Source organism: Eretmochelys imbricata, chromosome 1, assembly GCF_965152235.1.
Source record: "Eretmochelys imbricata isolate rEreImb1 chromosome 1, rEreImb1.hap1, whole genome shotgun sequence".
Taxonomy (NCBI): domain Eukaryota; kingdom Metazoa; phylum Chordata; order Testudines; family Cheloniidae; genus Eretmochelys; species Eretmochelys imbricata.
In genome coordinates, this window is record NC_135572.1 from 113,438,107 (window position 1) to 113,455,425 (window position 17,319).

The window sequence follows — 17,319 nt, forward strand, 5'->3', positions numbered from 1 at the left end:
ACCCCCTATGATCTGTATATACCCAACAGAGAATCCAGAGTTCATGGTCACTATAGCAAATATAGGGTAGATAGAGTGAGACATCCTTCTGGTACCCGCCCCTTGTCCCCCAACTCATGTTGCTTACAGCCCTCATCCATGGCCATACTGGGCACTAAGGGGCTTTCATCAGGGTCCTCTAGTCCTAAATCCCCTATCCCAGTAGTGTCTGTGAGAGACCAATAGCAGCAGCCATCCCAGGGAGCAACTGGGGATCCTCAACAGTTGCAAGTTGCTAAGGAACTCCACCAGCCAACTGATATTGCTCCTGCTGCCATTTTGTCATCTTCATCTGACAAAGCTGTGGTCCTACCTGCTCCATAACACTCAGACAACTACAAGACTTTTTAAGACCTCTATCGAATGGCAGTGACATAAGTGATTCCAACTGAGGTTGTGCAGGAGAAGTCTCACACAAATTGTTAAGACATCTTGCACACAACCAGTAAATAAGGGACTCTCAGAACCTCTTCAGCTCCTCTGGCAGACACATCTAGTCATCCAGCATCTAAAAAGGCAGACAGAAGGAACCAGGTGCCATCTGCATGATGTGAGTATGTGTATACTCATCCCACATCTGGATTCCTTGTTTTAACCACAGCTCAGGAGAGAACAAAACAGCAAAGCTCTAGGACAACACCTAAAGAAAAAGAGCCCAATATTTGGATCTTTTGTGAAGAAAGAGATACTCCTCTGTCCAGTTTAGGATTGCTAATTAACAACCACTCCTTGCCAAATATGACTACATAAATTGGAATAAGGTGTCGGAGTTCACAAACAAATTACCCCATGTTGGGCCTCCTTGCAAGCAGCGATTGAAGTATCAGATACTGCAGCAAGGTCAATGGCAACAGCAGTTACCATGAGCCAGGCATCGTGGTTGCAATCCTTGGGGATCCAGAAGGAAGTACAAACTGCTACAGAGGATCTCCCTTTTGAGAGTTGGGATCTCTTCAGCAGTAAGACAGATGATGCATGAAATTTTTTATAGGACTCACAAGCTACCCTAAGGTACCTGGGTCTTAATATGCCACCACCCAGAAGAAAGCTGCTTAAACAACACTATACAATGCAGCCTTCTTCAGCCTTTTTCTATTCTCCAGACCACAAGCCATGGGAACCACTCAGGAAGAAACAAAGATTGTACAGGAGACAACCTTCCACTTTCTCTTCCTCTGCAACAGTGAGATCAATACCTACATCCAGACAGATGGTTTAATGCTTTAGTCAAGAACTCCTTGAAACCATATCCAGGTTATCTTCACTCATTCCCCACTCCATTTGGGGATCATTTAATTTCAAGTTGTGTGGACCAATCTCACTTGTATACTTCGGAGAAGCACCCTAAAACCCCCATATTCCTCATTTATATATTGTGATCTTGCATATATAGCATGCCATATAAGGTATTAGGGGAAGGTTATGATCTGCTGAAAATCACTGTTCTGTCTAAATATGTATATCATTAGTGCATATGAAGTTATGAGATCGTGTTGTATGGCTGTCACTAAAACATGCTGTAAGTTGGGGAATTGGCCAGATATTAGCTCCCCAGAGACAACAGGAAGGAAAGCAACCAATGCCTGGGTGGGTTTTGAACAACCATCAACAGCCATTGTCCAGCAAGAGAGGTACAATACAATGACTCACTTGCACAAGGCCACACCAGGGGAATTGCTCAACCTTGCCTGGGGACTCAGCAATGCCCACCAGACATGCCTGGACTTGTGTTCTCCAGGTACATGGGACTAAAGGTATAAAACAGAACACAGTGGCCCCATGCTTGGCCTTTTCTCCTCTCCCCACCTACGCTGCAAGCAACAAGGACACTCACTCAGAAGACTGAAGATTCCAACAGAGGAGACTGGACGAGGTTTCAAGGATGAAACCTGTATACTATGAACTACAATATCCAGTGGGATGAGAAAAACTGCTTAATCTAGATGTTGCTCAATCTAATAGGGTTGAGAGTTTAGACTGCATGCTTATATTTTATTTTATTTTGGTAAACACTCTGACTTTTTGCCTATCACTTATAATCACTTAAAATCTATCTTTTGTAATCAGTAAACATGTTGTACTGTTTATCTTTACCAGTGAGTTTGCCTGAAGTGTTTGGTAAATCTGCTCAGGTTTACAAAGGTTGGTGTGTATCCACTTTCCACTGATGAAGTGGTGAACCAATTAATAAACTTGCACTGCTCATCTTGAGCAGTACAAAATTGTATATTCCTGAGGTACAAGGCTGGGAGATGGGGGGATTTGGCTGGGAGATGGGGAGATTTGGCTGGTACCTTTCTCTGTGTGATTCATGAGTGGCTGTGGCAGCATTCATGCAATCTAACTGGCTGTGGGGCTCCACATGCTGTTGTGCTGAGTGATCACAGCACCTAGAGGGATTTGCTGCTTGTCACTAGCAAAGCATTGTGAGAAACAGTCCAGGCTGGAGAAATAAGGGGACACAGTAGTCCCACGGTCCCAGGTTGCACCCCGGGAATCCCGTCACAATCACCCATCACTGTTGGGTCCTAGAAATAATCCAAGTGGGATACTGAATTCAATTGAAAGCCCTCCATCCCCATTCATCCTCCCTGTTCATTTTCAGGGACTCCTCTCATGAGAGACTATTACAACAGGATGTTGAGACCCTTCCTACCCTAAGACCAACAGAAGTGCCTCTTTAATACAAGGGAAAAGGTATTTATTCCTGTTACTTTTTAATTCACAAGAAAAAAAGGAGAATGGCATCTTATTCTGGATTTAAGGGAACTCAGCACCTTTATTCATCAGATCTAGCTCAGAATGGTGAGCTTTGCCTCAATTATCCCATCTCTAAATCCTCAGAGATGGGATGCAAGGCTGGATGAAGTCCATATACCTTCCCAGCAGTTATCATAATAATATTCCTTATTCCTCCACATGTCCTAAAATTGCTAGATTGGTGGAAAATCCCTGATCAGGTATGCAAAAGTGTCCCATTTTTTCTCCTCCACTTCCCTGGAAGACAGTAGTGACAGATTCCTCGAACCTTGGCTGGGGAACATACCTAGAACATCAATGTCAGGGTCTGCGGTCTTGAGAGGATACCACATAAATATGTTAGAACTCAGAGTGATTTGTTGTTTCTACTTTTGATTCAAGGCAGGACAGTGCAACACCACAACAGTACAACAGATAAAGACAGATAAAGAGCAGGATCATTTTCTCTGTATGAAGAAGAGCCTGCCTGTGGAATTGAGGCATCTGTTACCACATCAGCCTGACAGCTGTGTACCTATCAGGACTAAAGAACACTCTAGCAGATCGCCTGAGCAGGTAGTTTTCAGATTACCATGACTGGACGATAAAGGACACTACCATTCTGAAACGTTTTTTGAAAGTGGGACCAGCCCCCCGTGGACTTGTTTGCTACAGAAACAAAGAAAAAATGACACGCCCTTTTACTCCAGGGGAGTCCCAAGTCCGGGATCCCTCTCAGATTCCTCAACTTCCAAAACGTTACCAGTAAGTCAGACATAGTCTCCCTGAGCGTCTTGCATCTGAACCTGACTTCTCTACAGCTCACAGTGTGACTGTAGGCTGGCAGACTCCCATGGAGAGATCTTGTTCTAAGGATGTCAAAAATATTCTCAGACAAAGTAGAAAGGAATCTAAAAAAATCACCTATGTAGCAAAGCGGAAAAAGTTCTACCTTTGGGCACAGCAACACTGTATTTCTCCAGCAGAATTAGATGTTCCTAATATTCTGGACTATGTAACGTAATTAAAAAGATCAGGACTTTCTATCAGGGTGTACCTGGCAGTTGTATCAGTGTACCTTCCTCTGATACAGAACCACACAGTTTTCACATCATACAGTGGCTAGATTTCTTAAAGGCCTCAGACATGTGTTCCCACCTTTTACCCTCCTGGGATCTCAGTATGGTTCTAGCTGTGTTGGGTCTTCCCTCTGAGCACCTGACGTCAAGTTGCTTACAACATTTCTCCAGAAGACAGCCTGCTTAGTAGCAATCACGTCAGCCTGTAGAATTGGGGAATTACAACCACTCACAGCGGGCCCTCCATATACTGTTATTAAGGTTACCCTTCTACCCCATCTGAAAGTCATTCCACCTAAATCAGATAGTTCATTGTGATGCAGTGTATAAACCCCACACTGGCAGTGACAGTTAAGGGGAGCCAGAGAGCCCAATTAGCCTGTACTGTGCCACATGGAAGGGAGACAGGTAATTAAGGATTAGACCCAGCTAGTGAGAGCTAGACTGGATGGCTCTTATAAAGAAAGGAATTCCAGGTCAATAGGGGGAAACTGAGAGAGGAGAGGTTTCAGAGTAGCAGCCGTGTTAGTGTGTATTCGCAAAAAGAAAAGGAGTACTTGTGGCACCTTAGAGACTAACAAATTTATTTGAGCATAAGCTTTCATGAGCTACAGCTCACTTCATCGGATGCATTCAGTGGAAAATACAGTGGGGAGATTTATATACATAGAGAACATGAAACAATGGGTGTTACCATACACACTGTAACAAGAGAGTGATCACTTAAGGTGAGCTATTTCCAGCAGGAGAGCGGGGCGGGGGGGGGATCCTTTTGTAGTGATAATCAAGGTGGGCCATTTCCAGCAGTTGACAAGAATGTCTGAGGAACAGTGGAGGGTTGGGGGGGGGGGAATAAACATGGGGAAATAGCTTTACTTTGTGTAATGAAACATCCACTCCGAGTCTCTATTCAAGCCTAATTTAATTGTATCCAGTTTGCAAATTAATTCCAATTCAGCAGTCTCTCATTGGAGTCTGTTATTGAAGTTTTTTTGTTGAAGAATTGCAACTTTTAGGTCTGTAATCGAGTGACCAAAGAGATTGAAGTATTCTCCAACTGGTTTTTGAATGTTATAATTCTTGACGTCTGATTTGTGTCCATTTATTCTTTTACGTAGAGACTGTCCAGTTTGACCAATGTACATGGCAGAGGGGCATTGCTGGCACATGATGGCATATATCACACTGGTGGATGTGCAGGTGAACGAGCCTCTGATAGTGTGGCTGATGTGATTAGGCCCTATGATGGTGTCCCCTGGATAGATATGTGGACACAGATGGCAACGGGCTTTGTTGCAAGGATAGGTTCCTGGGCTAGTGGTTCTGTTGTGTGGTGTGTGGTTGCTGGTGAGTATTTGCTTCAGGTTGGGGAGCTGTCTGTAAGCAAGGTCTGGCCTGTCTCCCAAGATCTGTGAGAGTGATGGGTCGTCCTTCAGGATAGGTTGTAGATCCTTGAAGATGCGTTGGAGAGGTTTTAGTTGGGGGCTGAAGGTGATGTTTGTGGTAGTTTGTAGATAATCAAGGTGGGCCATTTCCAGCAGTTGACAAGAACGTCTGAGGAACAGTGGGGGGTAGAGGGGGGGGGATAAACATGGGGAAATAGTTTTACTTGAGCCCCCAACTAAAACCTCTCCAATGCATCATCAAGGATCTACAACCTATCCTGAAGGACGACCCATCACTCTCACAGATATTGGGAGACAGGCCAGTCCTTGCTTACAGACAGCCCCCCAACCTGAAGCAAATACTCACCAGCAATCACACACCACACAACAGAACCACTAACCCGGAACCTATCCTTGCAACAAAGCCCGTTGCCAACTGTGTTTTGGACATTTGTTGTCTATATGTATTCCGCGACCTGCCCTCCATCCCTCCTACTACTGCATCCTAAAACACCTGGATGCTGAATTGGCAAAGGAACTGAGTGGGGGTAGTGCTCTCTGCCCTTTGGTGGGGGGGGCCTGAGAGCACTCTGCCCTTTGGTGGGGGGGGCCTGAGAGCACTGAGGGCACAGGTACATCCCTCTTGGACAGTACTGGCCAAAAAACTGATCTCAAGTGCATGGAACCCACACACCAAGTGTGGAATACATATGGACAACACACCTCAAAGAATGAGTTACTGTAAGGTAAGTAACCATTCTTTATTTGGGACAAAAACTTATAAAGCTGGAATAGGAATGCATGTCAAAGGTTTAAAACCAGGGTGGGGACACCAAGGAGGGGGCCCTGGACACACCTACTGGTCAGCAAAGGAGCCCAAGGAGTTAGTGGACGAAGCCTAGAGGAACTCTGCCCGGATGTGTCCAGTGACAAGGAGACAGAAAAAGGTCTCATGCATAGAGGACCTCCCTGTCAGGCTTCCTGCTCCTGGACTTGTCAATGACTAGTGCCAGGAGGAGGTTGACCAGAAAGATCCGTGCTTTGTGGGACCACAAATGGGGTGTGTATACAGGAATATATGTGGGGAGAACTTCATCCAGAATCTCAGCAGAAGGTTCTGGAGGAACCAGAAGAGTGACTGCAACCTGGCACACTGGAGATAGAGTATCCCTCTCACCACAAAAGGGGCAGGCATTGAGGGGTGTCCATGATAGGTGCTAGCCTGTGCTCATGGATCCATTCAGGAACCACCATCTTATATTTGCAGTAGGATGTGGGACTAGAGTTGAATAAAGGCTAGCCCACCAGGATCCGTGTCCTCTTTAGTTGGAAGGATATCCCTCCACTTGGTGTCAGGTTGAGACTGAGGGCAAAGAAGTACACAGGGTGGAGCAGGAGCACAATGAGATGTTCACTGGGCATGGCTTGGAAGTGGACCAGCTGGATGGCAGGGTCCTGGTGTCAAGCTCTAGAGGATCAAGGGATAGGTGCAGGTAGGAGCACCTGCCTGCAGAACATGTTTGAAGTATGCAATAAAGATAGAGGACTGGATGGTCTTCCACCTCCTAGAACATATGTCAGAGGACATGAAGAGGGGCAACGTCATGCATGGGCAAGCACCCCAGGGTCTATCCAGTCCCACTGTCCATCGTCCAAGAGGTCTCAGATTCTGGCAACACCAGCTAGGACCAACCTGTGGCAAACTGAGGGGGGCCTGGTAAAGGCCAGCAGCTGTGACTCAGGAGTTGCCCCCTCCCCCCAAATCATGAGATAACTTTTAGGCCAATGATTTTTTTTTTTTAATATTACAAACTTGGAGTTCTTTTTATTTGACTCCTGGATTCTGAGTGTCTAAGGTATACACTGGGCATGCTTTCAAACTTTTCTCTGCAGCCAACAGGGGTCAAAACCTGTTGTTTTGTTTTAAATAAAAGTTGAGATGCTCAAGTAATCCCTTTACTCCAGGAGCTGAGGCTTAAAAAGACACCAAAGAGCACAAGCCTCAACAATAAAATTGCAAGTGTTGGCAGTGCTGTAACTAGCCCTGCAACTCAGAAAAATACTTTAAGAACGTGTCTCACATGCTCTGTTGTACCAAGCTTCTTGAGTCTCAAGGTGGCTCTGCAGTCATGTCCCCACAGTGTAGGCTGGGAGCTGCTCTAACTTCTACAAGATGGGCACAGTCCCTAAGTGGCCATAGGACAACTGAGCATATCAGCCACAATCCTTCCCTACCCATGACACATACCATGTGCTAGGGCTAAATGGAGAAGGTGGTTTGGGGGCTGGCCACACCAGTTCTGTGCCAGTTGAGAGCTCTGTCGCACCAGGGAAACTATCAGCTGTCCAGATCTGCCTGCTTTGTGGCGCCAGGGTTTTTGCATTGGAATGAAACAGATTGCACCAAAATCACAGATATTTTCAAAAAATGTTTACGAGGAAGGACAGCCCAAGGTTTTCTGAAAAGGCTTCATCCCCTATCCCACCTCTACCTTTGTTCAAAGGACACAAGAGGAGCACACTCGTACAGTGTCAATATGCTCTGTTTATTTTTTAATCTACATATCTACAGTAAATGGACTTAATTTTTTTCTGAGAAATTTAGCCTCCCCACTTGGTTATATTTGTGAGCAACTGCTTTTCTTTAGATGGCAGAATAAATGAAATAAGTTTCCCAGTCCTTGATCAACTCCTCTCTTAAGCATAAGCTCCCCAAGGTTTATTATTACTATTTTTTCCCCTGGTAGGCCCTTGTTAAAATCTTCAGGAGCATTCCCATTGCTATGCAAAGACTCTGCTGGCTGAACTTGCCTCTGCCCCTACTCACACTAGCCAGAAAGAACAGCTGCTTGCCTGTTGCCAAGCAACAGCAGTGTGCTCATGCTACACCAGCTGACTTAGGCTGAAAATGAGTGTTCGTCTGCCTAGCAACCTGCTGCACTTCCTCGAATGAGGCAATCTGGTAGCACACAAATTAATGCAGATGTGCAGCCAGCCTTCATGCAGAGTACAAATGGTGTGAAAATTTTGATTTCTACCATATTAACTCGCTTTGCACAACAACCCAGACTCAATCTTGCAATTTCATTGACGACAATGGTATTGCATCCACTGACACCACAGCTGAATTTAGTTCAATATTCAGTTAGGCTGCAAGAGGTTATACTCTGTGTTTAATAAGAACTTACAGCATTTTAATGACCAACAGCCATCTCTGTCTGTTGCACCCTTTCTTCACTGAAGACATTACTTGTGGGTCAAGTCATCAATATTTTATAGTGGGTAAGTCCTTCTGTATGTAGTGAACCGCAATAAGAATATGTGCATCTTAGGAGCTACTTTTTGTAAGGCAGAATGAAGTGGACTGCAAAGGATCATTAAGTAAAATCTGTTCATGGCCTGAAGCATTTTTAAATGCACACTGACTAACTTTCAAAAACTTCACACTGGCAACTTCAACAACTCAGTTTTCTGATACAGCACCCTTTAAATAGCACACCCTAAGTTTTCTGCATAATAAAATAAATTGCTGTAAGTCATTCCGTCATGTCTTTATTTTTTTCAAAGACTCCTTTAGGCAGGTGTCTGAGCTACACCAGGGTTCGCTTTCAGATTTGGCTAAGTAGTGTCCCAATAGAGCTGTGAATCATCAACAAAACAGTGAAACTGACTATACACAAAAATGATGTTACCTGCACAAAGAAAACACACACAAAAAGAGAAGGGTATAAAAATCACTCATCTTTTTCTGATGAAGTATTTGTAATAAAGATTTAAAAAAAAATTAGATAGGAATGGGGTTTTCAAATTAATGGTACCCTTTCAGTTTTAACTTATGAAAGGAAAGCTCTGTGATCTCTTACATGTCTAGAGAAAATTCATATTTACTTATTATAATTCTCTTTATCTCCACAATAGGGTTTTATTCACAATAGCAACATAATATTAAAAAAGATGCGTGGTCTGTCAGTCTAGTCTGATAATTGCCAATCACATTTAAAAGAATGTGGTCTGTCTTCTCTGCATCTTCTCTGACTGGGCTTTTGATTGAAGTATGTTAGCTTCTTGTAAACTGGGACCCTCATAATCTTCAGCTCATTAATGTGTTTATCTTGTAGCCGTCTAACTCTTTCCCATAGTTCTTCACGGCTACATAACTAAAATGAATATTTGCAATGGTTATTACACAATATACACTTCATTAGGCCATAGTCTGATCTCATTTTAGAACATATTGGTGTAAATCTCAAGTCACAGGAGTTACTCCAGATTTAAAGTAGTGTAATGACCTCAGAATCTGACGCCTCACAGCTAATTGGGTTTTTGGGGGGAGGAGGGCGTGGGGGATAGTAGGTGGTTAGTTGTTTTTGTTTGTTTGTTTTTCCTTTACATTATTTTATTTAAGCCAGTGGGGGGGGGGGACCTTTGGTTAAAAGTGGCACAAGTATAGAAGAGATTTGACTGCTAATATCAATACAAATTCTTCTACCTTTTTCAACATGTCAGGCTAAATAATACCCTTGTTTGGCAAAATATTTCACAACAAGACCAGGGACTAATTTCAGTGGTGATTTAAATGATGGTACAAGTTGGTCAGAAAATGAACATAAGCAACAAAGTAATGTAATTTGGTTCAGTGTCCCGGGTCAAACCCCTCCCAAATATAAATCTGTAGGAGGGAGGCCCAGGAAGGAAACCTCCATGAGGATCCCCTTGCAGTGATTCCCCTCTTCTCTGCTACATCATCCTATGTGGGAGGGAAGACAGGAGCTTGGCCCCACCATGGGAAAGGCATTTGGGCCCACTTCTAACCCTGGGAGATAAGTAGGAGGAGGTCAGGCCATTCGTGCAGGGACCCTATGCTGCTGCATCGGCTCCAGACCCTGGCAGCACACTCCAATGGCTGGCTGCTTTTGGCAACCACTGGGAGAAGGCTCTGCAGAAAATACAGCCTGTATTGTCTTCTCCAGGGAATTTCCCTTTGGCTGGAAGGGGGCTGATGTGTGTTCTCCCCGCAGCCTATCCCGTTTCCATTCCCCATGCAGGTTCCAGACCCCAGGCAGAGGCCTCCACAGGGACGAGAGGAGGCAACTGCCCCTCCTTCCACCCGTGTTCTGTGTGCGGCTCTAAAGGGGACAATGTGGAACACTGGGTGTGCAGAACAAATGAATTTGCACTGATTTGGTATTCTGTGCATACCAAACCCTGGCATAAGTGACTGCAACACCTATTGAAGCCAGTGGGCCTGATTCTGATCTCCCATCCTGATGAAACAAGAGTAACTCCACTGAAGTAAATGGAATTCCTCAGTAAAAACAGGGTGAGAGCAAAATCATGCTATCAGTAGAAGATGAACTTGCTTATCCTAGAGCTGAATTTGTCCTGTGGGAGTGACGTGGTGGACGTAAGTTTAAACTTGTCGTGGGAAGCCGCTTTATCTTGCATCCCCTGTTAGTTCCTGTTCCTACCGTTCCGTACACCTTCATCTCCTTGGTGTGTATGTTTCTGGTTTGCAGATCTGCTGAATGCCAAAAGGTGCAATTGCCACTTATGCCAGTTTTATTACATTTAATTATTTACATCTGTGAAGGGACATGCCCTTGCTCTGGGGGAGAGGAGACTAACGAGCTCTTCTGGGCCTCTTCAGCCCTAATGAGGCACACCTGCAAGACTTATTCTGCCTGAAGGGGAGAAGCTTAAAAAGGAAAACCTGCCACAGGGAGAAGGCTGCTTAGCTTTGGAGACTGCTGATAACAAGGACAGTCACAGGCTGCACTGCTTCCGAAGCTGCACAGGCCAACTATAAAGCTGTACGTCCCAAGAGGAGGGGCTGAAGATAGCCCCACTAACGGGCAATAGATCCTGATAGACCAAGCACATAGAGCTGAGTCCAGAAAGACCACCTGAGAGACAGGCCACCTCTGCTTTGCTGGTGTCACCCAGCGTGCCCTCTCTCCTAAGGGAAAGGGAGAGGAGAGGATCTTACTTTTGCTTATTTGTATGACTCAGATAACCTCTCATGTGTTATTAACTGGGGATGGGAGACAGTATAAATGATGGACAGTGGGATCTGGAGGGGGCTGAGGGAGCCCTTGCTCCCCACAACATCTTATTCTACAAAATGTACCCAAAGGAAGGGGAAATGCCCCTGGGCCAGGGCCAGAGTGGGGACTGAGAAGATGTAGCTTATGCCTTCCCTATTTGGGAGCTGGTTGGTGCTGTCTTGGCCCCGGCACAGACTAGGGCAGGTCTGAGGATTATTCATATTTGCACCTCCCATTTCCATAGTCCTTATGGGCCTTGTGGTAGCAGAAAAATCAGCAGGCCACAGGGATGTCTGGTCATGCCTCCTCCCACCCACAATGCCCCAACTCCCCCCCTTTGCTGGGGGTCCCTATGTGGGTGTGCACAGAGCTAGCATTCAGCTTGAAGCCTTGCAAAAAAAGCACCAGCACAGAGGACCATTCACCCTCATGTGGGGGAGGGTCTCATGCCTGCCAGATGGCCCCCATGCACCCAGTTGTAACAAACAGGCTGATTACACCTTAAATGGACACTTGAAAATCTGGGTCACCTAGGTCTGATTCTCCTCTCTCCCTGTCATAATCCAGAGTAACTCAGACTGAAGTCAATGAAGTAACATTTCTGCAAAACGCTAGTGACTGAGAGCACAAGCAGGCCCACTACCTTCTCCTTTGAACACGTTCTGTTTGAATGACTTGATCTCTCAGTAATTAAAATCACTAATGTGAGACATGATGCTTATTAGGACTAAATGATGCACATTAAACAAAGGCACTGTGTTCACTGGGCTTGCTCAGGGTACTGTAAAATATTCATTGCAAAAACAAAAACATTCCTGGTAATTTGATTCCTGAATATGTCTGGATGCTACCACAAAGATGAAGCGCAAGCTGTAGTATTAGAAGAAGGTTTCATGCTTCATATTTGAGAGCTGTAGCTTACTTTAGTCTTCTGCTACCCAGTGTCAAAGCCAGAGCTGCACCGGAATAGTAAATGTTGTTTGTGTGTTGTAACTTCTCTCATACATTGGTTAATGCAGTTGATAATTTTAGATGAAAGAGCCAATGACTAAAGAGAGAAATAAACTGACAGGGATTGAGAAGAAGTAACACGCAGCCTGCCATCTGCTTAACAACATAGATTGCTGCCAACACGCGACCTTGGTGTTCTGCTCTCTGCACTGGCTCCCCATTGACTATAGAGTGCAACTAAAGGTCTTAGGACTAGCCCTAGATACCTCTCCCTCCCATACCACTATCTTTCAGGACAGCGAGGTTGATTAGTGGAGGGGACAGAGCTTCACAGACACAGGACCTACGCTATGGAACTCGCCATCAGCAGAGGTAGGAATGATCATGAACCGTACTATATTTACTATATTCACAACTAACTGCAGAATGTGTCTCTTCTGCTTAGTTTTCTCTCCATAAATTCTTCATGCATACACATGCACAACTAAACTAATCAGCTATTTCTCCTACAAGCTGGGAAGAAAGAGATTGTATTTTAGCAGATATTGTGGCATGCTGCTTAGCTATGGTGGCTTGTCTGGGTGAGGAGGATCTAGATAAAGAAAAGGGATATTGCATTTTTTGGCCTACGTATGCCCTGTCAACAGCCCTTGATTTGTTTGAGAAAGTAGGATGTCCTGCTAACTTCTACACAAAGTTACAGTGTATATAGCTAGTAAATCCCAGGCCAAGTGTTAGATGTCCAAAGTGCAGGTCTGATGAGATACTATAGGAAAAGAACTGAAACATCTTGACCCTTTGACCAGCTAGCAAGCATTCAGTTCTGGCAGTGTGTTGGAACTGCCTCTGGATAATTGACTTTCAAAGATTTCTGTAGCATGAAATAGATTTCTACTACACATAGAGATCCTGTCCCATGCTTCCCATAGCAGAACTTCAAAAGAAACCATAACTTCTCCTATCAGTCCAATTGCTGCTCTCCAGCTTGGCTAGGCAGCTTTCATGATAAAGTTTAAGTTGATAACCTGAGTGGTGAACTCGTTTAAGGCTCCCCATTTATTTGCTAAAGAGCTTATGAGAGGTGGAAAAAACAAAGACAGACGGGAGAAAGAGTTGGTAGGAAAGGTACAGGGAGAGAATGCAGCTACATTTTAAAAGTGAAACTCTTAGCCCATTGTTGTATCAAGCTAGGTGCCAATAGCTACCACAGTTTGTGTTTGTAAGTTTGTTCCCAGGTGGTTCTAGTAGCTTTGAGTTCAGGTACTACGATTCCCAGGATGCACCAGGGGAGAGAGAGAGGGAGAGGTGAAAATGCAGAGGGAAAAGGAAATGAAGAATGGGTTCTGTGAAACAGTGAGGGGAATAAACCTTACCTTTGCTGTTGTCAAGCTTCCTCAAAGGGGTTCAGGTATAAATCACATTATATTAGATGAGGGTAGAAAAGAAATAGAAAGAGCTAGCAGTTTTCACCTTTCCTTCCCCCACCCCCAAGTCCGTATGTTTTAAAATCACAACTGTAGGAATTTTCTTTTTGATGATTAGGATTCAGGTCGTCAGCTCTTGTGTTCGGAGGCATGGCTGTGACATCGTAAAGGTTCAATTGGCCAAGCAGAATACGGTTTTAGACTATTTGTGTCCATAGCAAGATTCTAATTCCCACTAGAGAGGGGAGATCCTGATCCCCCTAAAGTGTTCAAAATCCAGATCTGCATTCGCCTACTTAGTTCCATCTCTAGTTACCACAGAAATCAGTGGTGATGGATCCATGGATCACAGTGCCCCTGTGTCATAAAATGATAATGTAAAGCTCCAGCCTTCATAACCTTAAGACCCCGTTTGTTTCAAATTCATGGCAACATCAGTAGTAATACGTGAGTACTTATACAATTACCTGCTGAAACTTCTTGCAAGTTTTTGACAGCTGTCTGATGTCATCTGTGTTAAGAAATGACAGGATGTGCAGAATCAGGTTATCAGGCATTCAAGCTAGGAAATCATAACATCCCTGACACAAATTCAGCGTGTATTCCAGCATCTTGTTACCAAAGACATTCTGCACTTGCTCTGTGTAAAAAGAAGAAAAGAAAAGAATAGATACTAAATAAACTGCAGGTAAACAGCTCTCTGGAAATGAGTAATTTTAAGGCATGTTCATAAATGCAAGGTCCCCAGTGAGACACTGTAATTAGACGTAGGATCCAGCACTAGGAGCATGTGTACACCCTCCTGTTAGGAGGAAAGAGACTGTGATTTAGCAGAAAAAGGATTACAATTAACAGCAGGGGATGAAAGAGAGGGGGCAGTTTTTAGAGATGTTATGGAGGGAAGAAGCAACACGATTTGCTGATAGTCTGCATGGGGCAAGGGGGGAGATAACTCACGCTCACCTTCTTCAACTCATGGATTTGTGGTGGGGAGGGCAGCTGTAACAAAAGGGAGATTAAAAGAGGCTGTCTGTACCACAGAAGTCTCTGCACCAGTCACACACAGGCTGGGATGGCAAGTTATTACGGGGACTAGCCTGGGAAGGGGGCCACAGGATCCCTATTTATATTGATCCAGTAGCCTCAACCCCACATGCAAATGGGAAAGAAGAGCTGCAGCCACCGCTCTAACCCATGGACTGGAGAAGTGACCACAGGGAGCTGCACTGCAGGTCAATGTTCTGGCCTGTTTTGGGGTCTGTGGATCTTCTCCCCAACCCACCTGAATTTCTCCCCCATAAACTTGTTTTACTCCCTTAGATCTAAAATAGGCCTGAAACCCCCCTTTTGCTTTTGGGATCAAGAAATTTTAGGAGTAAAACCCCTTCCCCCTGAACAGTGGAGGGACCTCTATAGCTCCTACAAGGGGAAGTGACTGTATTTCTTGCAGCAACACAGTCTCATGAAACAGGTCACTGAAGAGGGACAGGGAAATGGGATGGGAGGGTGGGGTTAGAAATAAATTGGAGTGTATATCCCACTTCCACCATGCTTAGAACCTGCTGATCTCTTGTGATGTGGGCCCAAGCACTATGGAAGTGGGACAGATGATTTGCAAAAATCAGGGAAGAAAAGGATGGCATTCTAAGAACTGGCAGTCTGTTCCTGGCCAGCTCATCAAAATGAGGTATTGGAGGAGGATGCCTTGATGAACCAGAAGCTGCAGGGGCAGAGGATGCTGGTGGGTGTCTTTTGTAACCTCTGCTCTTCTTCCTTGGCAGCTGCTGAGCTTGAGGGGCAAACCCCTGAAATCCCTGGGACTGGTGAGGACAGAAGGCCTTCTGCTTTACTGCTGGGATGTAAATGCCCAGGGACTCTAGGGTTGCTCTAGAGTCCTGGAGACTATGCAGTGTTGTCATAAATATAAAGGGAAGGGTAACCACCTTTCTGTATACAGTGCTATAAAATCCCTTCTGGCCAGAGGCAAGACCCTTTCATCTGTAAAGGGTTAAGAAGCTAAGGTAACCTTGCTGGCACCTGACCCAAAATGACCAATGAGGGGACAAGATACTTTCAAATCTGGAGGAGGGGAGGGACAAAGGGTTCTCTCTGTCTGTGTGATGATTTTGCTGGGAACAAATCAGAAACACAAGCCTTCCAACTCCTGTTAAGTTAGTAAGTAATCTAGCTAGAAAATGTGTTAGATTTTCTTTTGTTTAATGGCTGGTAAAATAAGCTGTGCTGGAGGGAATGTATATTCCCGTTTTTGTGTCTTTTTGTAACTTAAGGTTTTGCCTAGAAGGATTCTCTATGTTTTGAATCTGATTACCCTGTAAGGTATTTACCATCCTGATTTTACAGAGATGATTCTTTTACCTTTTTTTTTAATTAAAATTCTTCTTTTAAGAACCTGATTAATTTTTTGTTCCCAGCAAAAGCATCACACAGATAGACTGAACCCTTTGTTCCCGCCCGCTCTCCAGATTTGAAAGTATCTTGTCCCCTCATTGGTCATTTTGGGTCAGGTGCCAGCGAGGTTACCTTAGCTTCTTAACCCTTTACAGGTGAAAGGGTCTTGCCTCTGGCCAGGAGGGATTTTATAGCACTGTATACAGAAAGGTGGTTACCCTTCCCTTGATATTTATGACACGCCCCCCAAATCACAGATAGGGTGAAACACTGGCTGTGATTTCTTTCTGGAGCTCTAGGAGAAAACAGACTTAATAAGACACACGCATCTCTAAATATACTACTAACTGTATAAAGACTAACAATATTTCCCACATCTTAAGGATGATTTGGACCAGTTGATTCTGGGAAACTTTCACGGGAGAGTGCATCAGCCACTTTGTTAGAAGCTCCTGAAATGTGTTGTATGTCGAAATTAAAATCTTGGAGAGCTAAACTTCACCAAATAAGTTTCTTGTTATTTCCCGTGGTGGTATGAAGCCACTGTAGCGCAGCATGGTCGGTTTGCAGGTGGAAACACTGTCCCCAAACGTATGGGCGTAGCTTTTCCAGAGCGTAGACAATGGCGTAACATTCCTTTTTACTGATTGACCAGTGGCTTTCCCTCTCAGACAGCTTTTTGCTGAGAAACACTACAAGATGGAACTTTTGATTTGGTCCTTCCTGCATTAAGACTGCTCCCACACCACGCTCGGACACATCTGTGGTTACTAGGAACGGTTTGTCAAAGTCTGGGGCCCTTAACACAGGGTCAGACATAAATGTTGCTTTAAGCTGGTTAAAGGCCTTCTGACAATCTTCAGTCCACTGAACGGCATTTGACTGTTTCTTTTTGGTTAGGTCTGTCAGTGGGGCGGCGATTTGGCTGTATTGCGGTACAAATCGCCTGTAATATCCGGCCAAGCCTAAGAAGGATTGGACCTGTTTCTTAGACTTTGGGACAGGCCACTTTTGGATAGCATCCACTTTGGAATGTAGGGGGTTGATCGTTCCTTGACTCACCTGGCGTCCAAGGTAGGTCACTCTGTTTACGCCTATTTGACACTTTTTAGCCTTAACAGTTAGTCCTGCCTCCCTTATGCGCTCGAAGACTTTTTGTAGGTGTCCCAGGTGTTCTGCCCAGGAATTCGAAAATATGGCCACATCGTCAAGGTAGGCGACTGCATATTCTCCCAATCCCGCTAGGAGA

General features: G+C 44.7%; 1 pseudogene across 1 annotated transcript in view; it reads right to left on the reverse strand.

The window, feature by feature from the left end:
* Nucleotides 1–8,731: 8,731 nt before the first annotated feature.
* LOC144260308 (uncharacterized) overlaps nucleotides 8,732–17,319 on the reverse strand; it is a 35,538-nt pseudogene continuing 26,950 nt past the window's right edge. Inside the window, exons 10-11 of the transcript XR_013345013.1 lie at nucleotides 14,129–14,301; nucleotides 8,732–9,399 (exon numbers count right to left, since the gene is read on the reverse strand). The product of XR_013345013.1 is annotated as an uncharacterized LOC144260308 (transcript). The remainder of the gene's footprint in view (nucleotides 9,400–14,128; nucleotides 14,302–17,319) is intronic.